Source organism: Excalfactoria chinensis, chromosome 9, assembly GCF_039878825.1.
Source record: "Excalfactoria chinensis isolate bCotChi1 chromosome 9, bCotChi1.hap2, whole genome shotgun sequence".
NCBI lineage: Eukaryota > Metazoa > Chordata > Aves > Galliformes > Phasianidae > Excalfactoria > Excalfactoria chinensis.
Genome location: NC_092833.1, coordinates 4,458,931 through 4,484,037, shown reverse-complemented (window position 1 = coordinate 4,484,037; position 25,107 = coordinate 4,458,931). Strand labels below are relative to the sequence as shown.

The 25,107-nt window shown below is 40.7% G+C and overlaps 1 long non-coding RNA gene across 1 annotated transcript in view; it reads left to right on the top strand.

Moving 5' to 3' along the window:
• LOC140255931 (uncharacterized) overlaps positions 1-25,107 on the top strand; it is a 134,354-nt gene continuing 109,247 nt past the window's right edge. Inside the window, exon 1 of the long non-coding RNA XR_011904615.1 lies at positions 1-43. This is a non-coding gene — a long non-coding RNA (uncharacterized lncRNA). The remainder of the gene's footprint in view (positions 44-25,107) is intronic.

The window sequence follows — 25,107 nt, the reverse complement described above, 5'->3', positions numbered from 1 at the left end:
CACCAGAAGCATGAGTGGAGGGGGAAAGAGGTTGTCTTCTATGGTATGTATATGCCTTGGTTTTTAACTTTGTATATGTGGAGTCTTTAAGCCTTTCCTAATGTGGTAAGCATTCAGGCTGCAAGGCTTCCTTTATGTGCCATCTTTTCTTACCTTATGTGGAGATTTACTCTGTGAGTTGTCTTGTGGAAACTGGTAAAACGGTGCATTAATCATGATAAAGGGTGCTTGTTCCCCCTCTTCTTGAGGGATTGATCTGGATATCTTATGCTGTGTCTGAAAAGGAAGATGTAGAGCTGAGTTTATTGTACCTGAGCTCTGAATTTGTTAGCTTCCTCTGGGATAGAGGTTATGTACTGAGAAGCGTGGCCCTGTTAATGTTGTAATTAAGCTTCCAGAGTCACTGGTGTGAATCTGTTTTTGTTTTTTTCTGGAAGATAAGAGTAGGTAAATACAAAGCCTTGTGCCGTGTTCTTAAGAAGCATGAAAAGTGTGTGCACAGCACTGGTTGCTAATGGTGTGCTCAAAACTGCTGCTTCAAATTCACAGGTGTGATTTCTGTTGCTTATTTCTCTGCTGAAGTGTAATATCCCGTGTCCCCTTATCCCTGCCTTATTTGTTTATTTACTTCTTTCTAATACTAGAATGCCTGAGAAACCTGGCCAACAGCGAGAGTGAGTGTTTCAAGCAGACAGGAAGTTGGCAGGGATTAGTTTGTGTGCAGTTGATGGAGGCTCTTGTGCTCCTTGTACTGAAGCAAGTTCTTTAAAAACAACAAACAAAAGGGACCTGCAGAGTTCTGGAAAAGTTGCAAAGCCTGAATGAAAATCCTCTTCCAATTATGTGAATATGAACTGGGAACTGGGTTCCCCTGAAGGTCTTATATTAGTTTAGAAAATGTATCTTAGTAGTAGTTAAACTAGTGTTGAAGTGTTTCTTCAGTGTCCTCTGAATGCTACCAGGTCCTTCACGTTCATATGTGAGAGTAGGTGAGTAAGATCTCTCCCATAACTTAGCTGTAACCAAGAACAGGATTTGGCATGGCTCTTTATGGGGATTTTTTTTCTTTTCTTTTTCTTTCTGATTTTAAAACAAATAGTTAAAATGTGGAGCTGAGCTTTTTTTCCAGGAGTGGCATATTCTAAATGTACTTATGCCATAGTCTGCTGCTCATATAAGATTACAGACTTCACTTTCATCTTTCTTTTTACAAGAAACCCTTAATGACAAATGCAGGCTGTTTAGTGATACCGATATACTGCAATCTTAGCATGTGAATTAGTCATCATACAATCAGTTCAGGGGGTCAGGCCTAAAGAAACAGTTCAGAGTTGGCAAACTGCTAGTCCAGTGATGTGCTCTCCACTTCAAAGTCATGGTGCTTACTCCCCAGAATTCAGATCACAGAAAGAAACAGCTGGCATTGTCGTTTGTGGCAGTAAGGACTGGTCGGGCTTTTTTTTTTTTTCTTTTTTTTCCTAGCAAGATAAGGTTTCACTACTTTGTAAAACAACAATTTACTTTGGAGTGACCTAGCCTGTAAAACACAATAGGAAGCAGGAATCCAGAGAGCGCTGCTCTGCTGTTATTGTGCAAGTAGATGTGACCTGTGTCAAACCACACTGAAGAAGACTTAACTTTGCCTGAAAATACTCAGTGCAGTCTGCTTGTCAATGACAGTCGAGGTTTTTATTTTCCAGAACAACTTTATAGGCTGTTCCTTTCTGTCTTGATATCATTCTTTTGTATTTCTGGTGTGGTCCATATTTATGGCAGCATGCAGCTCCAGACTCCCAGTGCTAAATTAAATTATTCAGATTCCCACTTGGGCTTTGAAATGGCCTGATTTCAGCTGAATGTAAAAGACTTCATGCTTAGCTTGGAGGTAGCAACTGGTTGAGATGACATATTGGGTGTCCTCCTGAATGCTGGTTTACTCACAGCTGGAGTGTTTCGCCTTTCACTTAGTGACTGAAGCAGATCTGCTCCTCGAATATAGTGAGGAAGGGGGAGAAAAATCACACATTTAAAACTGCCTGGCAGATGTGTGTCTTAAGGATTTGTTATTGTTCCATTATTGTTATTATTAATAGACTTCGCTTCATAGGCAAGGCAGGCTTATCAGCCAAATGCCTCATTATCAAATGACTGAGACCCAATAAGTGCTTTACAGCATTCCTTACCAAAAGAGGAAATGATTGCAGGCCAGATCCAAGCCCTGTAAAAGCTGGTGGATAGATTCCCACTTCAATGAAGCATCGCTTGGGGCCCCTACGTGCTCATTCTCCTCTGTGTTTTCTTGTATGCTTTTTAATTCACCAACATGAACCAAACAGCTCTAGCTTCTCTCATCTCTCAATGTGTTCTGCAACTTCTGGAAAGGAACCTGGACACAAAGAAAAATGCTACAGAACAGAAAGAACCACAATACAAACCATATGACAATGCCTATTTCTTCATCCTCTTTGTCATGCTATTTTACTCTTTCCTGGCACTGACTGTCTTTTTTGGTTATGTACGCTCGAAGAAAGCTATTTCAAAGAAAGATCCTTACCAGGAGTTCATCGAGGACAGGAATCAAAAGAAGTGGAACATGGCCCGGCCGGTGGTGGTGAAATTTGACTTTGAAGAAGAAAGTATTCTTTGAACTTCTCAAACTGAATTGCTCTGCAAGATGCACTGGGCTGCCTCTGCTGCTTATATTTCAAGTGAAGGTCTACGTGCTTATCTTGTTCGCCTGTCCCCTTTTCAGTAAGTCAAAGCATTGCTTGAAATTGCTTTGACCTTTGATGGTTCCTTCCAACTCTCAGGATTCTATGATTCTATGAAATAGGTAATTAAAAAACAATTTTTTTTTTCCTTTCACCTTTAATTCATTTGCTAAAATGTAGTTTTTCTAAATACTGGAGAAACTTAAATATTAAAAAGTGGCCATTTGTAACATTGCTTTCAGTTTGGTGGAACAAGAATGGGAATCCATCCGACATCAAGACTCAGTTTACTTAAGATAGAGAATTAGTCTGCGTACGCATGGACCTGCACCAGGGGCACGTTGTCACTTCTGAGTTGTTCGCACCTGGAAATTGATGTGTGGTGTCCCTGGAAAGTGTCGCCTTGGAATAGAGGAACATTTTTTGTCATGCCTAGACCAGCAAATACTCTTTAACATGTAAATATATAAAGCTTCCCTTGCATTCCCTCCTCTCAAAAATTAATTTCACATGCTGTGCTGAAAGATCCCAAACAAAAAACCAAAAACAAAGCCCAACCCCCAAAAAACCCAAACAAGAGAAAAAATAAAGCAAATAAAAAAAACCATCTGCAAAATGTTTTTAAAATGCACCAAGTAGAATTCAGTGACTTTGGAGTTGTTTCCTTTTCCATCTCTGAGATGTAATTGTTTTGCCAGTTTCTCATTTGAAATGTATGTTTCAGTCCTAATGAATGATAACTACAGCTGATGGCAAACCAAACAGAGAAACTGCCTCTCTGTATCTGCAATCAATATTTAGTTGCTAAAATGTTGCATGAGCTTCTTTTGGGGCGGTGCTGAATATGTGAGATTTTTTTCCATCCGATTTATTTTTCCGCTTAATGAAGTATTATCAGAACCATGGCATGAACACAGGGCTGCGCTTACTGTGAAAGTCTCATGCAGCAATAAGCACTGGTGTGTGATAGCACACGGGTTTGTGATGCCATCTATTCTTCTAAGATTTTCATTTGTCCTTACTCTTATCTAGGGTCTCTCAGTTTGGCCTCTTCTTGTTATAAGACCTCTTGGATACATTACGTGTATCTGCATTACAGATGTGTTTGATGCTCGCAGGGCTATTGGAGCACGGTAATCATTTTCAGGTGGTAGGTGGATTCTGATATTCCTTAACGTGCATTTTAAAATGAAGCAGAGCAAATTTTCACAAATATATTAGCTTTTCCTTTTGTTAGTGGAATTACAATGCCAAGAATTTGGCAGTAAGTGTGTTCCTGGTTACTTCTTGAGTATTTCAAGGATGTGTAGATTTTTAATTCTTTCAATATTTAGGACAAGTTCTTGTATATGCATTCAGCTCAGTCTGGGCAATCAGATGTTGCTGTTTCCTGATGGGATGTGTTAAGTGTTTCTGGTGCTTGTGTGTGAGCCAGGAGGAGGGAGCCTGATGCTATGCATAACCCTCTTTGCATCTAAAAGTTGTTTCCCACTTACCAGCGTGAACTAACGTTAGCAGAAATAGCCGTGTTGCCTCAGACCGTAGTGCTCTGTCTCTGACAGCTGTGCCAAAGGAAGATAATAAGAATAAGGTACTATTTCTTCCAGTTGTACTTGCCCAGCCTTTAGGGATTTGTTGCTCGGGGCCATCTGAGCCAGAGGCTGCTCCTTTTGTCTAACTGCGAGGGTGGGATACGTGCAGAATACTGATGTGGAAGTGCATGGACGTAAGCATTTTAACAGGCCAAAAAATGTTCACAGATGTATTTCTGCTGGATTAATCCAGTTCTAATTTAAATGGTTTTGACTATAGGAACAAGACTGGAGTTGCAGACGAAACACTGGTTTGCATAAGAACGGTATTATACGTGCTCTGGCTCCTCCATGCAGGAAGCTTGGAGAGAAAAAAAAAATGAAAGTTCACATCATCTGTGTTCACATCATGCTTGTGAGCTTAAACTCTATAAAAACAAATCACTCTCAATTCGGTGTCTTGTACTGGATCTGAGTGAGTAGGAAGACTTAATCTAAAACTTGAGAGTTCTGGGAGGCTGTCCTCGGAACGTGCACAAAAACACTGATCTGTTCTTCTGATGGCAAGGCCTATTTGTATCTTGTAGTTCCTTTTCTTTTGTTCTTTGCAGTGTATGCATGTCATTTTAAAAATTAAAGATTAACTTCTTTGAAACGTCTCTCCAACCAATGTCTTCATTTCTGGAAGCTGTTTCTGCTTTTGTCTTATTCGTCAATTATCAGATCAGCCGAAGTCCCTTTTAATGTTCTTTAGCAATGTGCTGCCATTGTCTGCCGGTTAGGCTTTTTGGAAACATTCACAACTCATTTAACAACAAGACCACAAGCTCTTCAAACAGTTTTGAACATTGCGCGCCTGTGTGTGTGTGCATGTGTGTGTATGCCAACAAGAAGAGGCTTTTTCCAATCCTATCTCCATGCAGCAATAAAAAATGTCTCTTTGTCCACACTAGCCACAGGGTGTGTTGGTAACGTTATTAGGCTTCTCTGCTGTATGTCAAAGCCTGCTTGTCCCTGCCCAGGACATCTTATTAGTAACAAATGAGAGGGGAAGCCTGATTACTGCAGCCTGTCAGGTGTAATCTCAGCCACTACAGTGTTTCTGTAACTTTGGTTCAGGTAGGTTGGTCTGCAACTCCTAACATATTAGTAACCTAGATAGTTAAGTTCTAGATCTGCAGGTGTGGTGCTAGCCCTGTGTGCATCCTTGGGTGTTGAATGCCTACTTGAAAGGACAAGAAAGACCTGTAATGGACACCTACACTCATTCTAGAAAGAATGAGTGGTAAAGGATGGTTTTTATTTTTATTATTTTATTTTATTTTTCCTCTAGCAGAAGAAAACATAAACAGGAAGTGTAGTTTTTCATTTCTGTAGCGTGATGCATTAACTGCCTGCACAGGGAAAGGCAGAGACATGCGTATGCTAGACGTGGGATTGCCAAGGCATTTGAAGTATTGTGTACAACATGAGTTGTCCATCTCTTTTTTTTCTTATGTGAAAATAATATTTGTGTGGTGTTTCTGGAGCTCACAGATGTCTGTGATCTGTAACTGTCTTAATCTCCTTCATAGCTACTTATGACTTCCTACAAGTGGGATGTGAGGAGTAGGAGAGCCAGAATCACTGTTTATGATGTGCTGTGAATTGTACCTGTGGAGCATCCAGCCTGCTCCACGCTTAGGTACAGTGTGTGTTTAACAACAGCAGTCCTGGTAAGTGCTGTTTGCATCTGCAGGACTCGATTCTGCATGCCTGTGATCTTTAAAAGATTTAGGACTGTAAGAAGACAAGGATTCATTAAATATTGTTTTGTATAGCCATTTCTCTCTCTACTTACTGATACTCTGAGTTAACACTATTCTTCTGTTGATCTTACTAGGAACAAGAAGCTTCTTTCCTCATTGCTAGTGAAAAGTGTGCTAACCAAAGCAGGCCATAGATTTTATTTTAGCTCCGCTACCTTTTATTTACTTACTATTTATTTGCAGTGTTCCTCTAATCCACTGCAGCTTTATTTATTTATTTAAATGAGTTCTCCACTTTGAACTCCGCTTGGAGATTGAGATATTCTACTGGAGACTCTGCTGACATACAGATGTGTTGCAGTTTCCTTTTACCCTTTGTGAGCTGATGCTGCAGCTCAGTCAGCCTAGTCTGAGAGAGGGACTGTCTCATCAATCCCATGCTGATGCACCTTAATTTATCTAGTTTTATATGTGTATGTGAGTACATCTTTTAGCATACAAGAGTCTCTTATTCCTTGCATGACAGATGCTGCAACCTCTCGATGTCTGTGACAAACTTGCATGTGTAGACAAAGCATGTTATGTTGAAAGAAAATCTTTCTCTCATCAGAGGACCATCTAAAAAGACTTTATGGAGTTGTTCAAGTATCCTCTGGCCTGGGTTCAGAGGAGCACACCAGTGTATACTGAAGTCTTTCGTCAGCCATGTGTATGAGTGCAGTGGGGAGTAGAAAGCACATGCTTAAAATTAAACATATGCTGCAATGTTTTCTTGAGCAAGCGTGCTTCCCTAACTTGGAACCTCAATTAGTGCAGCAGTATGTAGTACAAACTTAGAGTAAGCAGCTAAAATAGGCTGTTTTTTTTTTTTTTTTTTTGTCCTTTTGGTGTGGGATGTTTAATAGCAACCCCTTTGCCATGTAAGCTCAGTGAATTAACAGAGATCATGCTACTGGGAATGAGCAAATTCTGTGGGCTTGTGTCTAATGAAATGAATGTGAACTCTCCGAAGACTTTTCTTCTCTTAACAGCATGGCACACTTGGAGAAAGCCCTCCAACTTCTCTGGTTATTCTGAACAAATTGGAAGCCTCAGCCGCTGATTGACAGCTGCTGGTAGTGTGACTGTATGCTCCCTTCAGCTTGTTTTTTTTTGTTTTTTAAAGTCCTAGCAACAGAGCCTTCTTTTCAGTCTAGGAATGCTGTGTGACCCAGCACGTGAAACTGCATTAAATATAGATGGCCTTTGGCAGTGACCCCTCCCCTCTATCGATTTGCTTTCATCCCACAGGCAGAAGGAGAGCTGAAGTGGTCATAAAATTAACACAAAGATAAAAGATTCTGACAAGTGCTGTTATATAGCTAAGTATTCTTGCATAAATCAGAAGATATCCAATGAATGTTCAGTAATCCAAAAAATAGTTGTAATTTTCCTGAATAGGTTTGAAGCCTGTGGTCAGGCCCTGTATGCTGCACCTGGGTATCTGTCTCCTTTTCTGTCCTTAGCAAAGCTTTTTGTTAGCAAGTGCAATGCTTTGGTCCTGATGAGGGCTAATATTGGCTGCAGTTCTGTTGGCACCAAAATCAAAAGCTTATAGTGATCACTTTGTCCTTCAGTTCCCCAAGATGTTCCCATGTGTTAACACTTCTAAACCTGTATTTAATATATGGTATGAGCACCAGGGTCTCATGCCGTTACAAGATCGTCGAGTGCAGAGCATTTTATAGACAGATACATGTGTGGGATTTGGAAAGGGCACGATGATAGGGGTAATGGGCTGCTGAAACAGAACCCAGCTTCCTAATGTACTGAATGCTGTCACTGATTCAGCAAAGCCTGAAGTGGTGTGGTCCTTGGTGACCTTGACAAGCCAATACAACCCACAGTGTTTTTTGAGGTTTCTTTGTTTTTATATGAGTATGTATGCCTTCTTGACACAGTACTGAAACCATCCTCTCCCCATCCCTTTAAGTGTAGTAGAATGTATTTCCAGCGGAACTTTTTCTTAATGAAGTCTGTGAAACTTTTGGATGTGCAGAATCATTAGATAATGACATAAATGACTTTTTTAGACAGTACCATGTGGCTATATTTCGTATATATGGCCAGAAATATTGGGCTAACTTCTAGGTTTCCTTTCCTCCATCTCCTTGGTGTTTGCTGATTGATTTAAGCTATTGTGTTTTGAGGGAATGAGTTAGTTGCTGTGGAGTGATACTGTCAGAGCTTCTCTTGGGTTCTCGCATGTTTGCTTATCAGTGTTAATCCTGATGGGCTCAGGGGAGGGAGCACAAGCTGACCTCACAGTGTGTGCTGTTAGCAGCCTGGCAGGGTTCCTGGCTCTTGCAGAAGCACTCAAAAATGACAGTTCTCATTTTGGGATAGTTTAAACAAAACTGCTGCCAAACTCTGTTGTGATGTTTTGTTCTAGTTTTGGAATCATAACCCAACAGGTCGGTATTTATCTGTTATCCTCTCAAGTCACCTCAGCTTTTTGTCTCTTAGGAAAACAAACAAACAAACAAAACCTAAAAAGAACAACAACCCTTTTTCTAGTTTTCTGCATGCTTTGATCCTGAATCCTTGTGTGTGTATAGAGCTTAGGTCTTGTTGTGTGTGGTGGATATACAACAATTTTCTTTTCCCTGGCTTTTCCTGGGTGCTCAGCTAAGAGGCTGTTGGTCCTTGAAGCTTAGCAGGGGAGGCAACTCACAGCCACCAACTTAAGGCACCAAGCAGATAAACTGGTGTGAGGGAAGGGCTTCCTGCAGGGGCTGCAGCTCCCACCCACAGGGAAGCATTTCTCTCTCAGTGACCCTAAATGAGGAGCACACAAAAACTCCTGGTTTTTATCTCTAGGTGAGGCCTAAACTTCAATGTATTCCTTCTAGTGAGCACATATGGGTTTATTTCACTAAAATTCTGCATCCACGTTTTGACTGTTTCCATGTTTTTACAATTAATATGGTGCTCTAAAGATGAACTGCATCCTGCTTTGTGATACACTGTCAGCTTCTTTATGTGTAGTTATTCTATATCTATGTGAATTAATTTAAAAGCAATGCATATCACCACCCCAGGGTCCTTGGATGCCCTGAGATTCTTTTGCTTCCAAGCTTCCTAAAATCCTCATTCTTGAAACTGACTGAGCAAAATGAAATGCACTTCATATTAAAAGACCCTGCCACGTGAAGCACTGAGGAGTTGTTTGGAGTGTGGTCAGTGTTTTAAGCTTGTGAGTAAAAATGATCATGAAAATCTTGTGCTAGGTCTGAATTACAGGTGTGTAATAGAGGAAAAAACATACACATCTTTTTTGTTTAAAAGAATTCAATAGCTAAGGTTTTACAGGGTAAATGGGAAGGCACGTCACAGGTATTACTTGTAATCTTAGTGATGATACAATCAAACTGGGAGAAGGCATAAAGATTGCAACACTTCAGAGCACGTCCTCAGCCACTATTAAAATCTTAAAATAAAAGATGTCCCTTAAGCATTGGAAGCCTTTCACTTGTGCTTGACCTGGCATGACGCATGGTTAAAATTCTACAGTTCTGATGTGGTGGGACCGTTACCTTTCTGCCCTTCTTCTGTCTGTGACAAACTATTCATGTCTGTGCCTTCACAATTCTCCTAGTAAGTTCTCTTCTCAGGCTTGAGTGGCTTCAGGCCTTCTGCTTTGCAGAAAGGACAGAGGTCTCAACACATTGCTTATCTGTGTGGCGGCTGATAACAGTCTGTTATGGCTTCCCTGTGCATTTGTCATGATTCTGTGTGTTTGTGGTTGAGGTCCAGAATTGATTTGATCCAGTACTAGGCTTCCTTTACCTGTTTGTCTCAATAAAGCACAAGCTGGAATGGAAGCTTTTTTGGATAGTTGTCCTCTTGTGTTATACAGTGGCTATTGCAACTCATGTTTTACAAGTGTAAGGGTGCATCTTCATTTTCACATTTATATCTCCTGGATCTGGGCTGGCAATTGGATATATCAGGAAGCTAAGCCTATGAGTCTGCCATTCATGTGTGCCTTGCCTGGGGCCCTGATGCTTTGTGAATATTCCACTGCTATGTTTATTAATGTCCTTTCTGTGTGGTGAGAATATCTATTCATTTAGGTTGTACATCATATAGTACACATGAAAATTAGCTATGGATTAAAATATCTGTCCCTCATGCCTGTCACTGCACTACAGCACTGTTGTATCTGTACTGCAGCAGTCTCAACTCTTACTGTCACTTTCAAGCATTTCAAGGTTGAAGCTGGACTTGGTTATCCTGGTCTCCCATCACCTGTTTAACTCCCCTCAGTGCCTCCCCCAAAGACTAATGCAGATGGTGCAGCCCTGTGCAAAGTGAGATGACTGTGGCTGTTCTATTGGCAGTTCTTGCCTGCTGTCAAGGGTTTAAGCTGCAAGTTGCCAAACTGCTGTGCCAAAGCTTAAATACTGGCAAAATCCTCATTTCTTCACTAGTTCCAGATCTTCAAGTTTACCAACTGGATGTAATCAGTCTACTGGGCCTGTTTCTGCTCTGACTTTTGGGAATGTATATTGTCAGTTACTGGTACTGAAGTCTGTGGAGTGATCTCTCATGGACAGAAAATTATCTGAATATTAGGCAACTTGATGCCCTAATGCTAACAAGGCTTGTGATGTGTGCAGTGGTAGTTCCCAGCTCTTCCTGATTTTGGAAGACAACAGGAGCTGTGTTTGCACCCACTTAAGTCTTATGAGCTGAATGGCAGTACCCTGGAACCAATTGCTGTTTCCCGAGTTCTCATTTCATAAAAGTCTGGGTGTCCTGCCTTTTAAAAAACAAAAACAAACAAACAAAAAACCCAAAAAAGACTCAAGACTTCATTACTGTGTGCTTTTTTTTGTGTGTGTGCTCAAGTACCTTACTGCAGCCTTGGAATGCTTCAGGACAAATTCTTAGTGATAACTTCTGGGAGGGGGGGGAAAAGAAAAGATATACCAGGATCATCAAGACTATTACTTGGCAGTTATCTATTTTTGCAGGGCATGACGCCAGCACTGATCTAGATGAATAAGAAATTGGGAAGTCCATTCTGAATGTTGGTTGGGTTCTGCTTGCTGTTTGTTTAGAAAAATTACTCTGTATTTATAATCTGAAGGGGAGCGTGGGGGGCGAGGGGGGGTGTTATGTGGTTGCTGAGTGCCTTTAAGATCTGAGGTACATTCAGATGTTTTTCAGCAGTTTCCACTTCTGACTTGAACATTCAGCATTTCTAGTGGCATAGATGAGGTGAGCTCAGGAGGGGTCTTTGCTGTCTGATTTGTTTATGTAGCAACTGGTAGAAATTGTGCACTTTTGTGCTTCTGAAGTGTGTGGCACTTCTCAGAGGGACAAGATGTAGGATTAGATGTGTCAGGCAGCATGGGGGGTTCTGAATCCTGAACATTCATCATCTCAACTAGCAGTGTGTGACCAAGGGAGGAATTTGATCCATGAGCCTTTTGTCTGTGCCAGATCTGTTTCTGACCATTGCATTTGTATCCATGTAGGCCCCAAATGCCATTATTTATAATGTCTACTACAGGACTTTTTCTAAAATCAGTTTTTTAGAGGTATGAGTTATCACTGTTTTAGTTGGGGTCTCACATCCAGTTCCACACATGTCAATTGCTCTCTTTTTTCTGGGAGCTGCTGTTCCTTCATTGGTTTACACCAGCCAGTGTTCCATATGCGCACTTGTAAGAAGCTTCCTTTACTTCCATTATTTTAACTTATTTTATATAGGGATGAGTACCCTAAACTGTGTGTGGCCTTTGGGGAAAGAAAAATGAAGACATTAGAATGTTTTTGTGACTTTTTTTTTTCCCAGAATTTCTTGCAAAAGAAAATGTGATCTTTTATTCTTGTGTCTGGATCATCTTTCTCCATTGCTAGAATGGAATTGTTCTTGGTTTTTGTTTTTTTGTTTTTCTCCTCCCTCTCCTGACCCAATTATTTTCTTTCATTTTTTCTAACAAAGGTCTGAAAATCTTCTTTTGGTCAGTGACTGGGACACCTGTCAGCCAACTGTGTGCTGAATGTCTATAGCTTCCAGAGATACTGGTCAGAAAGTGCTTAGAGCTCTGGGGATTTGGTACCACCCAGTGTAGAACAAATTAATTTCATGGTGTTTTTTTCTGCACTTGGCCAAATGAAATCTATAAGAGTCTGTGCTTTGTTTGTTTGAACTTCTTGAGTTAAATTTCTCCATTTCATTCTGTGCTTGGCTCTGATACCTCAGAGTTTTCCAGTAGTCTCCAAATTCCTCTAACCCTAATGCCAGGCAGATATGTACACCTCTTTCTCTGCTTCTACCCCACTGCTCCATAATGCATCTGGACTTGTTTCCATGATGTCTGTTCATCATCAGTTTTGTCCACTTGGATTTTACCTTCCTTGAATGTTTAAGAGCTGGAGTTCCTATGTTACTTGTTATTGCTGGATGGCGTGCCAATCTCAGATACTTAATTTCTGTTCACTGCTTCCTTGTACTGCTTTGATACTTCACATTGAAATGTGGATTTATAGAGATGGATCCATGGCTTCAGCTATCTCTTATGGTTGTTATGGGAAAACAGTATTTTGATTAACAATGGGAGATTCTGGGTGATTCAGTGTCTATTCAACTATTATAAATTTAGCTGAGCTTGTTCAGATTTTTTTGGGAGTTTATTCTCCTCTTTTTTTTTTTTCCTCTTTTTTTTTCTTTCTGGCGAGAGCTGGTAAATTTTATTTTCTTCCTTTCTTCTTGCACCAAGTTGCTATGAAAACAATACCTTTTAAACCTGTTGAAAAATGGAAAACCCACAAGTGGAAAACTTGGGGCCGGAAAAAATGCAACAATAGTTTGACTCAGAATTTCTCAAGTTGCATCTCCCTCTAGGGTTTAGATGTCCCTGGATGGGGTTAGACTGCGAGTTGTTGCCTTTGTAGCAAGCTTTGTCATTTATAAAACGTCTCCTTGTAGTTTCTGTCATGACTTAACACGCAAACAGTTCTGAGTTAGAGCATCTCCCTGTTGGTGGGGCTATGGAGGAAATGACCTGCCTGCCTTGCGTATAACTGATCTATAGCTTCTGGATTCTTCATATAGTTTTGCCACTGTACCAGTGAGAACATGTTGTTTTTTTCATCCTCCTCCCCTTCAGTCAGTTAGGATGAGACTGCCTGCTTTGCATTTAGGAGTCTAGGCAATGCTAGCCTTATTTAGGCACCTTCTGTGGTTAATGAAGTTAAATGGGGAGTGCTTCTGAGTATATAAACTAACTTTTAAAAGCACATAAGACTGATAAATCTTCTTCTGGGATCTCTGCCCACTAATTAGATCTGTGACATATCTGTATGTTGTTTTATCAGCCTGATAAAGATGAAGTCTACACATGGATAAAATAAGCAATATGGAACAGAAAAATAATCTGCTCTTCTACAATGACTTCACAGTCATAATATAATCTTTTATACGCTAAACCAAATCAATGTAGTGATTACCTGGGGAATTAAGAACTATATTTAATTTTTCTTTTGAGATCTGTGACACTGGTTTGCATCTGTTTGAGTTCTTGAGGACTGATGAAGCACTCTAAATATGGGAAGGTAGTTTGCTAAGTATCTAATAGCTGTTGGCTAGTTCTACTCCTCCTCCCATGTAATTTGGCATACTGAGGGTAGCTTGATCTTAGGACTAGTTTTGTTCACAATCCAGTCTGTGGTGTGATCAAAGCCAAAGCAGATGGCTTTGATTGTTCCTACTTGGTAGTGTAAATCCCTTGAATATATCATTCTTGCAGTACTTGGGCCAATTAAAGTCCTCTTGAAGCTACCTATGTTTCATAAACATTTTGTAGACTCTTCTGAAAATGAGAAATGGTTCTTTCACCCACCTGGTTATCCTTTTAAAATCACTGCAGCTACGCTCCTCATTCTGTTATTAGAAAGTGAGAAGGTAAATGTGCAGTAGGACACAGAATTCATTCTTATAGACTCCAAAAGTAGAATATCTGCCTTTTCTATGAGTTCCCCACTGAGAAGGGGTGACCTACAGCAGTGTTTCTTTTAGTGATTGTGCCTAACTCAGGTGTACAACTTTTCCATTCTCAAGCTAATTAGTTTTGGTTGAGTAACTCATCAACATTAAGTAACAATAAGAATCATATTTCCAAGAACACTTTCCTTGTTACAGAAAATTGGAATCAAGTGTGAAAGTGTGGTTACTGAATCTCTTTTTCACAGCGTGTTTTTTAATGACTTTAGAAGGGCTTTCTGTTACCATGCTAAGTGTTTTAAATACAGCTGATCAGGCAACTGGATTACATTTTGAAGTTGTAGGCTCCTTACAAGGTAAAACTTATGCTCTGAATTTAATAGAAAAAACTGTGTTCTGATAATGTTCCCAATCTGCGAGAGAGTTCAGCTAACAGAGGAGGCTTTCAGCAGCATCTTCTCTGGAGCATGTTAACCACAGCTGAGATAGGTCTCTGGGTAGACTGGAGCTGGGGATGGACCCCTGGAAATCCTTCTTGTTTCACATTTGCTGTGAGCCATGTATCTGGTTAGCCCATTTATGTTACACTTACTTGCAGTTGGTTTCAGTTATGAAAGTATTCTTTACTCTGACAGGGGCTTCAGACTTCTATCTAGGGGCAAATTCTGCCACTGAAGAACCACATTCAGTGCCCCTTTCCTTACAAATCAGTCAGGGGTCAAGTTTTTCATCATCCAAACATTTAGCTGACTTTTATTACTTGCTATTCCCTCTTTTTAATTGAGAAACTTCAGTACTTTTTTTCTACCTGCTCTTTCCCTCTCTGTGCCAGAAGGTGCGTGTCTTCTGCTGGTTTTCCCATAACTGCAGGCTGCTTGCCTTAGTCTTCTTTTCACAGTTATTGATGACCAGCTTCCCAGGAGAATGTAAAGATCTGCTTCCTTTTGCTAGGTCTGAATTTTGGGATGTTTGATTAGTCTTGGATTGGTTTGATTACTCATTTCTTTGAATGATGTCATGTTCTTTTCAACTTTTGTTTTTTCATTACTGAGAAAAGAAGGGAGGAAGGTGAAGACCTCAGGCTTTTGTATTTGTTTCCTTACTTTTAATTTCAACTTCTGCTTCTTGTCTTTCATCATCAGGTCAGAACTAAGTGTGTTGCCCTCCAGTGTTTTACATACAGGCTTTACTACAGAGTCCACAGCTCATCACATCAGCGTCACAAGGGGAAGCAACATACTGAGGAGCCAATGAGCCTCATCACGTGTTGTTTTTTTTTCCCTCTGCTTTGACTGTCTAGTGTTGTTAGTTTACATACCAGGAGAATGTATACAAGATGAGAGAAGTTTATTGGCCCACAGAGGCCTGCCCTTATTAACCCTGAAAAATTCTCATCAATCCATCACCACTGTGAACTTACAAGTTCAGTTGTGGGCTACAGCTTCTGTTTTCTTCCACAAATAAGCACCATGTCTCCTTTGAACTGGCCGCTTTTATTTATGTTGGATGCTGGTTTTTCACACATCTCAGCTACCCAAGGGGGTTACAGCCTCATCTTTTACTTTATTCTGCCTTCTTTATAGCACCATCTAAATCAGAACAACTTATTGGTGTACATCTGTGAACCTTCTTTACTGCACATATAGTACAGTGCTTGTTTAGAGTAGCTTTGTTCTTTTCTTGAGGTGATTTTGGTATGCATGGAAATAAATCTTTGCTGCTGAGCTAACCTGAGTTAGGCACACTGGCAGGACTGTCCTTTCAGCACAGCAAGTGGAAGCAGCTACAGCGACAGGCAGCATGCAGGTAGAGCAGGGTGATCTTATTAGCAGCTATTGTCTTGGGCTTCTTGTGCAGATCTAGCTAGGTCAGATCTGAACGCTGTTACTCAGGTGTGAAGTTGTTCTGTGGTGTGCCCAGCCCACTGGCCATAGGTCAGGGGAGGCGCAGTGCAGAGGAACCAATAATTTTCCCCACTAACTTCTCTGTGTCCGATGCATTAACTTACAGATCCCACAGGAACTGTTTTCTGGCAGAGATTTTCAGTGACACAAGGAATGAACAAGTGCTGCATCCTGGAGAAAGGGAGAATGAAGAGCTGCATACCTTTAGCCTTCTTTCAGCTCTGTAAAGCTTTACTGCTCCCCTGGAACAAATGACTCAGGAGTGTCAGTTGCATTAAATCAGGGATAATGTATGGATATACAGAAACTCCTATTGGCTCTGGCTGGATGAGTGGTTGTGCTGTGGATCACAGTCTGTTTCAGCTGGAGTTGAGGAAGCTTTGTCGGGAAGGGAGCAGGGCAAAAGAATTGGTGAATGCAGACAAGGAGTTTTACTGGCATGGTGGGCTTCCATACTGCTTAAGATAAATCATCCCTTATCTGTACTCGCATCTGGGTCAAATCTTTGGCTCATGTCAAGGGCATAGCTGTGTGATGCCAATGGTTCTATGATTCTATGCCAAAGTAGCTGAGCTAACAAGATCCAAGCAAGAACCCGGCTGCTTGATTTTTTTTTCACTTGCGCTGGTTACCGTGTGTTGCATTGCATGTATTTCAGGCAATATGTTTCCTATTTGCTTAGCTGTTTATATTTTAAACAATCCTATCTCAGAGCAACAATGCGTACTTGCTTTTTAAAATATTTGTCTTGATATGTTTCCCAATTTCTGGTCCTGGCACATCAAACTCAATAGAATATATTCTGGTTTTGGGAAGATGAAATCAGCCAGTGATGTAATCTGTGTAACTGATGTCTTTCTTTCCCTCATGGCTCTGTTGAACTTGCTCCCTTTTATTTTATCTCTCAAACTCAACAATAAAGGACAGGCAATAAAAGCAAGTCTTGGATTCTAGGCCCTCGCTGTGTTTTGCATTTGTAAGAAAATCATATAAGTGACTTAGCTAGGATATAAGTCAGTAAGAAACAGAGATAAAAGGAGCAATCACCAGACTCAGATGCCTGACAGCAGAGAATACGTTTTTATAAGTCATGATTCCTTCCTGCCTTAAAAGAGCTGTTTTGAGACTATCCAATTATGAATTCATGGCAAATATTAGCCAGGTAATACTAGCAGGAGTATTCCTTAACCCAACATGAGGGTGCTTCAGGTGCTGACAGAATTACCTGGTGGAGGGATATTTTAAGCTGGTGATTTTGGCTAATAGGTATCTGTGTTTTAACAATATAACAGGATTTTCATTTTGTCTCTTGAAGCACAAAAGTGAGGTATTGGCAGCCTTGAAATGGCCGGCCCCTCTGAGTGGTAAATACAGAAACTCCTGATTTTTGTGTCTTCAGCTTTCCATACTATGGGGCTCTTGTGTTCTTAATATCAGCAAGATCCAGTGCTAAGATATCAAAAATACACTGAAATTGTATGCAAGATCAACTCTACTACTGGAAATATGGACTTATCTCTTGCTGGCTTCAGAAAAACAGACCCCAGTCAAGAAATGAGTAAAGGCAAGGGAACTTACTTTTCTCCTATAAACTCTATCTTTGCTTTAAAGAAAGCAAGCATGTTGCATTGCCTTTTCTCACAATCTTTCCTGCAGGGAGCAAAGATCACTTCAGCAACAGGGATATTCTTTTCCTTTGTTTTTCTTTTTTGCCTTAAATCCCAACACTTTTCTCTCTTCAATAAAACTTAAACAAAAGGAGTGTTTGGGCCAAAAGTCCAGCAAACCTCTTTGTTCATAATGTCTTAAGTTAGTGGGGAAAAAAGTAAGTCGTTGCAAAAGGAAACCTATATTAAGAATGGGAAAGCAGTAATTGAGTGCAATAACAGTGGAGGAATTGGGTAGTGATATCTGAATGAACGCTGTTCAGATAGGTGTTGGCATACATTTACTTTCCACTTCTTGTGACTACAAACTGGTGTGTGACAAATGCAAACCAGTTATATCTCTTTGACTCCTGTGACAGCTAAGGGAAATGTTTTCAGTTACAGGTGGATTGTTACTTTTGTCTTCTGTGGGCTTCAGTGGAACCTTCTACTGTTTGATTTGCTGTGTTTGTGGAACTATTGGGTCCATTTTCTTCGTCTTGCATAGGACAAGAGACCATAAAAAAAACCAATAACATTTTCCAGTTATGGCCGGATGGCCAGAGGGAGAGCCTTAAAAATGTATTCCAAATCTGCAGTATCCAAGGTCAAATGCAGCACTGATGTGACAGATGGAAATGACTGCAGCAAAAGAAATGTGGGGACCAAATACACTATATCAATTTAGATTATATTCAAATGCTGATTTCAGTCACACCAATCTTGTAATCCAGAAGGGTCACTTCTTTTTAATAAAAAATTGAATTTAGTCTTAACAGGATTTTTTCTGTAATAGAAATAATATACAGAAAACAAGGATCTGTTTTATAGGCTTTTTTTAGTAGACAAAAAACAATACAGATTCATTGATCCCCACCATGGGTATCCATAGAGTCTGTGGGTTCCTGTGAAATGGGACCTGCAGCAGCTCACATTCTCCCTTCTTACCTCCCCTTTTGTTGCTGTTGTGGCCAGCTTTGAAAACAAATGCATGTGCTGTGAGGTCAAAAACCTTTTGAGTAGGTTGTGGACCTTAGGTGTAACTCACAAATGACTTCAGTATTCTTCCTAATTTTTCTCTGTCTGGTCCTGGCACATGATTTATTAGCGCATGTAGTTCAAACTTGTCTTTGTTGCTCAGCTGGTCATAAACTTCTCTTTGTACAAGGAAAACAAGAGGAAAGTACTAGCACTCAGTAAATTATAAAGTGAAAGAGTAGTGTTGTTTATAATTGTACCAATATTGCTGCTTCTTGTCTAGCTTTGAAACTCCACGGTAGGTAGAACTGCAAGCATTTTATCTTGAGGAATTGGAGGCTGCCTTGAGTCCTAAGTTTTCTTGGGCTTTGGCTGATGCCATACATGGGGTGTGCACTCCACTGCTTGCTTTCAGAAAGGAAGAGAGGGACAAGTCAAGTGATAGGAAATCATGTTTTCTCTGTAAACAAGACCAACTGCTGTTGCGGTGTATTTAGATACCGAAGCTGGCTCTTTTTTCATAAGTGCCCTTTGAGTTTTTAGTGATGCAGGCTGTCAACGCTTCTTTTGGAGTTTAGTGAGGGATCTTTCAAAAGAAGTCTTTGTGGATCTGTTTCCCTGGATGTCAGTGATAATATTTACCCCCTTCCCCTCTGCCATGGAAGTACCTCTGCTGATTTAGAAAATCTTGGTGTCTTTGTGGCTTTAGGAGGACAAAACAGAGGTGCAAAGTGCTGGCATTTAATCTCAGCTCTTGCTTTGGTGCTCTGGTGAGCTGTTTATTTTATTTCCTCACTGGAGGGGGAACTGGGATATTTTTTTTTCCCTTCAAGCTGTCATGACACAAGCTGAAAAAATAAAGACACAGAGGGCTTTCTCCTGAGCCTTCTCACAGGGTGTAAGAAAACTGCAAAGCAGAGAGAAATCAATGAGAGTATTTCTGTGTTCACTAAAATCTCGCTTAGGAAGATTCTAGTGAAAATGGAAAAAAAAAACCAACCCAAAAACAAAAAACTCAAACCTGAACTTATTGAATAAAACTTCTGATGGAATGGTTTGTTTTTGTTTAGTATCAGACTTAAGTGTGGTAAAATCAGAAAATGAATTAAATGATGGAGGTAAAATATAGAGGTGAATTTATTTATTTATTTATTTTCACTCCTCCCACATCTTTGTTAAAATCCTGAAGTCTTGCATCGATGTTCAACATGAAGTTTGAAGGCAGGGATATGTAGTATAACTGATGATACCAAGACCCTGAGACCAGAGTGGATGCTACCAATTCTGGTGGTTGAGCTGAGAGACAGAACTGTGCCAGCTGTACTGCTTAAAAACAAAAGGCTTACTAAAAAAACCAAACAAGTATGCATCTGGAACTTGAATTTGATACTAATTTATACTCTTAAGGCATTGAATAAGATTTTCAAACAGGTACTCTATACGACGATAACCCAGATTTATGGGGATAGGATGATGGAGATAAGATCATCTAGACTGAAACTGAGCTTGCAAATACTGTGCTGTCATTCTGTGCATGCTGGGCTCTGTCTCAGAGGGCAGAAATATAACTGTTCTTCCTACTATCCTGTCTGCTTCACCAGGAGTGCATTCCAAATTGGTTGTACTTGAGCAGCTCTGATGAGAATTCTTTTTTGAGTCAGATTTGATGACGAAGCTCAAAATGGTGGATTTTGTCTCAGGAGGTCAGATTTGTTGGGCTTGCATTGCTAACAGGAAAAAAAAAACCACAGACCTTTATGTTAGTAAAATGCAATTCAGATCCGTCCTGTTTTTAGTGATTAAACCCTTTTCTAAACCAGTAGTGGGATTTTAAATACCTCACTTGTCTTTCAAGGTCTATGAGTAGAGAAGTCTTTAAAGAGGCTGTGCTGCTTTAGTACAACTTGTGCCTTTGGAAGGCAGCAGCCCATCTGCAAGTTGCAATGTATGATGTAGCACGTGGCTTTATGACACAGTGAGGTTGTGGTTGAGCAAATTATCACCATCAGAAAAATCTCTTGTTCCATTTCCTTAATTACGTGATGAGGTAAAACAGATTCATTTAGTAGCATTGCCCAGTATTTGGACACCAGTTTCGCTGGCAAGGTATGATTTGCTAAGACTCCATAACTGAGCTGCATTTAGGCTACCGTTACAGCAGGTGCTCTCATCTAATAGAAATAAAATCCTCTTAAATCTGTGTTAAAGCCTGTCTAGTCCTATGCAAATGCCTGAAACTGTATTGTAATAGTGAAATTAATATTCCAGATTACTTCTTGCTGGGAATATGGCTGTGGAAGATACAGTGGGTACAGCACAGTCACTTGGAAGGGCAGGCAACATTCGTGAACCAACAAGACTTTTCAATTCAAATGGCATTTGCACAGAAATATAGCAGTGCAGATGGTATGATTTCATTTTTGCCAAGCCTGGGTCAGTGTTAGATATTTCAGTGTTCAGAAGTATTTGCCATAAAAAGAACAGAATATTTTTATTAGTTCACTCTTGTCACAAATGGATGTCTGTAAAACTTCCGCATGTATTTGAATGGTCACGAGGGATTATCTCCCTTGAGGACAGGAAAAGGCACTTTCATAAAGGTAATGAATGTCTTATATTTGAGCAGCGGAGGAAAATTTGTATTAAGATTTTCTAGCTGCTACCCATGTAGTTGGCGGGATTGCAACAGATGATCGTGAGCTTTGACAAGTTAATATGGGCTTAGGTAGCAGTGCTGAGTTTCTGGGAAAAGAAGTTAAGAGGCTGCAGGGGGAAGGAAAAAAGCTGTGCTCTGATTAATCGCCTCATCAGCAGTTGTGCTCTGGTGGCTTGCCCCATACAGCCTCATTATTCCCAGGCAAAGAGATTCTCACATGACATGGGAGATGCTCAGGGTAATGAAACCCAGCAGTCACATTAAGGAAAAAAAAGTGCAGGTTTTAATCATTTCTGCACTTTACATTCTGAAGTTATTCTGTATCTTCTAGTTCAGAGCTTCTCACCAGAGCCTTTCCCAGGCCCTTCTCCTGGGTGGCTGACCAGTACAGGCTTAAAGAAGTGATGCAACTGTCTTTGCAGATAGACTGGGAGTCGGGCTGCCAGAGAAACAGCACTTCTGCACTGATGGAGCAAACAGCTTAGTACACAGGTAGCCTTGACTAAAGGAGGTACTGAACAAGGATTTTTTTTCCTGTCCTGTTCCTTGACCTCTATCTAGATTTCTTCCTGTTTTTTGGGTGGAAGCCTACAGTTCTTGCACAACTTGATGATCACAAATGTTTTCCTGGACAAACTCCAGTGCAGGCTCCCAGGAAACCCTTATTGGAGCTGATGAGTTCTTCTGCTGGCTGGAATGATTGTAAGACTGAGATGCAGTGAGTAATTTCTCTTCGAGGTAAAGCAGTTCCATGTGAGGTGGTACTTCTGCAGCTGTGAGCAGACTCGTTAGATTTGTCATGGCTGTCCTGACTCCTGGTGGCCGCTGAAGACACTTGTCAGGGGTAAGCGATGCTTTTCTAAGAGGACTGATCTTCCCCCCTGACATTCAGCGATTCTTTATTGGTCGACACGTGGCCATTGCCTGTTCTTTTGCTTTGCAGAAGTCTCCATTAACCTAGAAAGGATTTTTTTTTTTTTTTAAACAAAAAACTAATGTTGAAATTGGTCTTGCATGAATGAATTCACAGTGAGTGCTTTAGCCAGCAAAGATCCATTATAGCAATTAGCCTGAGCTGTCCTGCATGCAACTTACAGCTCATGTAGCTTTGCATCCTGGAGCAGAACTGGGATGTAATGTCTGAGGGGTTTCAGCCTGAAGAGATGGGTGAGAAGAGAATGCACCTATGCTTAGGCCCAAGTCTTCCGTTCTTGCTCTTTCATTACCAGACTCAGAATCTGGTGTTGTTTGTGTTTTTTTTTTTAGTGGCACTCCAAAATCTGGCATGATGGAAATATGCCTTTATCTATGCAGGTCTGAGCATTGTTCTTCTTTCTTTCCAGGATTACTCAGTATTGGTAGGTGGGTTGTTTGCTTTTCTTTTGGCTTCCTGTCTACATTATAATGGTCTGCAAATATTCTGACATCTCCAGTTACTTGAGAGCAGCACCAGCAGTAGGCACTGCTTAAGAGTTTGTGAAGGTTTCTTGAAGACTGGGACAGAGGATGTGAATTACTTCCCACGTTTCCAAGTTGCCCATGCTTCTTTGGATGTGTGTATGAGATTTAGGAAGAGTAGTATGCAAAGAAAAAAAAACACACCAAAACACTAGAGGTTTTGGCCAGATTCATTTGATTAAATCTTAGATTTAGCAGTGGGAGGATAGCAGCCCTGGTTTATTTCTGCAGTAATATGTGTTGTTTTAACTCATTGTTAACTGTTATAACTACTCCTGGATTGAAATCTTAGTTTATGGGAGCTGCTGACAGAGGTGAGTTACTGGTATATCTGTAATAGAACTTACAGCTTAAGGACTGTCATTTTGCATATATGTATGGCTTTCTCCTCTTTCCTTGGAGGCTTAATATAACATTTCACTGAAATTCAGCCAAAATTTGTAATTTTATGCTTTTCTAGCTTTCATAGTCCTGGTTTGTACACTAAATATTCTTTAAGTCATCATTTTAATGTGTGCTTTCTGAATGAGAGATTGAGGTGTCACAGCTGAATACTTTCTAACCCACTTCTGCTTTCTGTGGAGGTTCTCCTTCACAAGTAGAAAAACGTGTGCAGTTACAATGGACGTGCTGCTGCAGCGCAGAATATCACGTCAAGTAATACCTGAAAATTGCAGCTCACGATTCAGCTACTGCTGGAATCAAGTGATTGTCTCGTAGTTCTCTCTGTACCAAGGTAAAAGAATGCCAGAATACTCTTTTCATGGGGTTTTTTATTTGTGATAGATTTTCTGAAGTGTGATTTGACACTTCCTTCTTGGAGCGTGTTGAGAGGTTGGCAGTGAGCTGTGGTGACAGAACTGAGAGGCTTTCAGAGAAACTCTGTCCCAGCTGGCAGGGAGGTGTCACGTGGGACTTGGGCATGGTGTTCCCCCACTCCTGTGTGGGAAAGCCCTGACGCTGCTTCACAGCAGTATTACAGCAGTTGATGGGTGCATCTGTAGGTATTTAGATGACCTCTGGGAAAAAACCAAATCTGCTGTATGACATAGATGCCACCCAGTGTGAATCTCTAGGATAGTTACTGTGCAGTGATGCTGGCAGATGCATATTCCTCTCAGGAAATAATATTGGTAGATCAGTTATAAATATTTCTGTATTTGTGGAAGCAGAAACTCTTCCTTTATTCTCATCTCTGTGGTGCTCTGGTAGGACGAGCTATGGAAGTTACAAATTCATTTCTGACTTCACAGTTACTAAAGTCCTTCTGCAGGATTAACCATTTGTAAACAATATGGAATTACATAAAACTCTTAATATGCTCTTCATACTTCAAATATCATCCCTGAGTCAGGTTTAAGATTTAACTAAGGAGAAGTTCACCACTCTCATTTTAATTCCCTTCTGGCCTTCCTTCTCCCAGCTGGAAGATCCTATCAGCACATTTCCTTACAGCATTTTGCATTGCAGGTGCTGGAGTGCCACACACAGTCCAAGGAGCTGCACATCACTGTCAGCTCCAGAACTGCTGAGCAAAGCCAAGCTATGCATAATATACCTTTGAGTTACTCTGTACTATTACAGCTGGCAGTAAGCTTGCAGAAAACCTCAGGACTGACGCTTGCTTTGTTCAGTGAAGATACCAACATCAGAGTCTGTGTAGTGGGATTGTTCCTGAATATGATAGAGTACAGGGGTCTGATGAGAACTCAAGGTCTTCATTTTGGTATCTAAAGAAGGTATGTAATCATCAGGAGATGAAAGGTTAGCAGAACACGCAAATTTAACCCTACACCTTCACTATAAAGATCAAATGTCACAGCCACTTAGTTTCAATGGTTTTCTGGGGAGAACTCAAAAGGCACTTAACAAGAATCAGATGTACAAGTTGCTTCTCACTAATTGGATTCAACAAAATCCTGAAGGTTTTTTGTTCTCATTCTTAAGTGGAATCTGCCAGTTTGGCCAAGATAGAAACTACCTCCTTCCATCTTGGAACAAAAAATTGGAGGCAGGTGGGAATCCCCTCTGAGAGAGGTAGGCAGGCACCCAGGATCTGCAGCACCACTCCAAAGGAGCTTAGCTTCGTGAGTTTGTCTGTAGTGTGCAAATGCACATTTGGACTGCTTGCATTTGTCCATTCTTTCTGTTAAAGAGATTGTGTTTTCAGCCAGCACTGATGAGTGCTGATGCCAGAGGGGTTGTTCTGCTTCTCTGCCACCTACAGCACCTTGCGGCCATTGCTCTGCTCTCTATCACCTGGCACATGCTGTCCTGCAGCTGTGTGGTCAGCAGTGCTGCAGAGCAGCCTGGTCAGAAGTGGGGCAGAGCTGTGCACGTGGCTTTCCAAGTTCGCATTTCCTAGGAGCTGTGTTTGTCTGCTGGTGAGTAGGCAGACGAGCGTGACAAACTAGGATTTTAAGAAATCTGCCTGTGTCATTAAAGGGTGTGTTGAAGATGGTGAAGAACAAAGGAAAT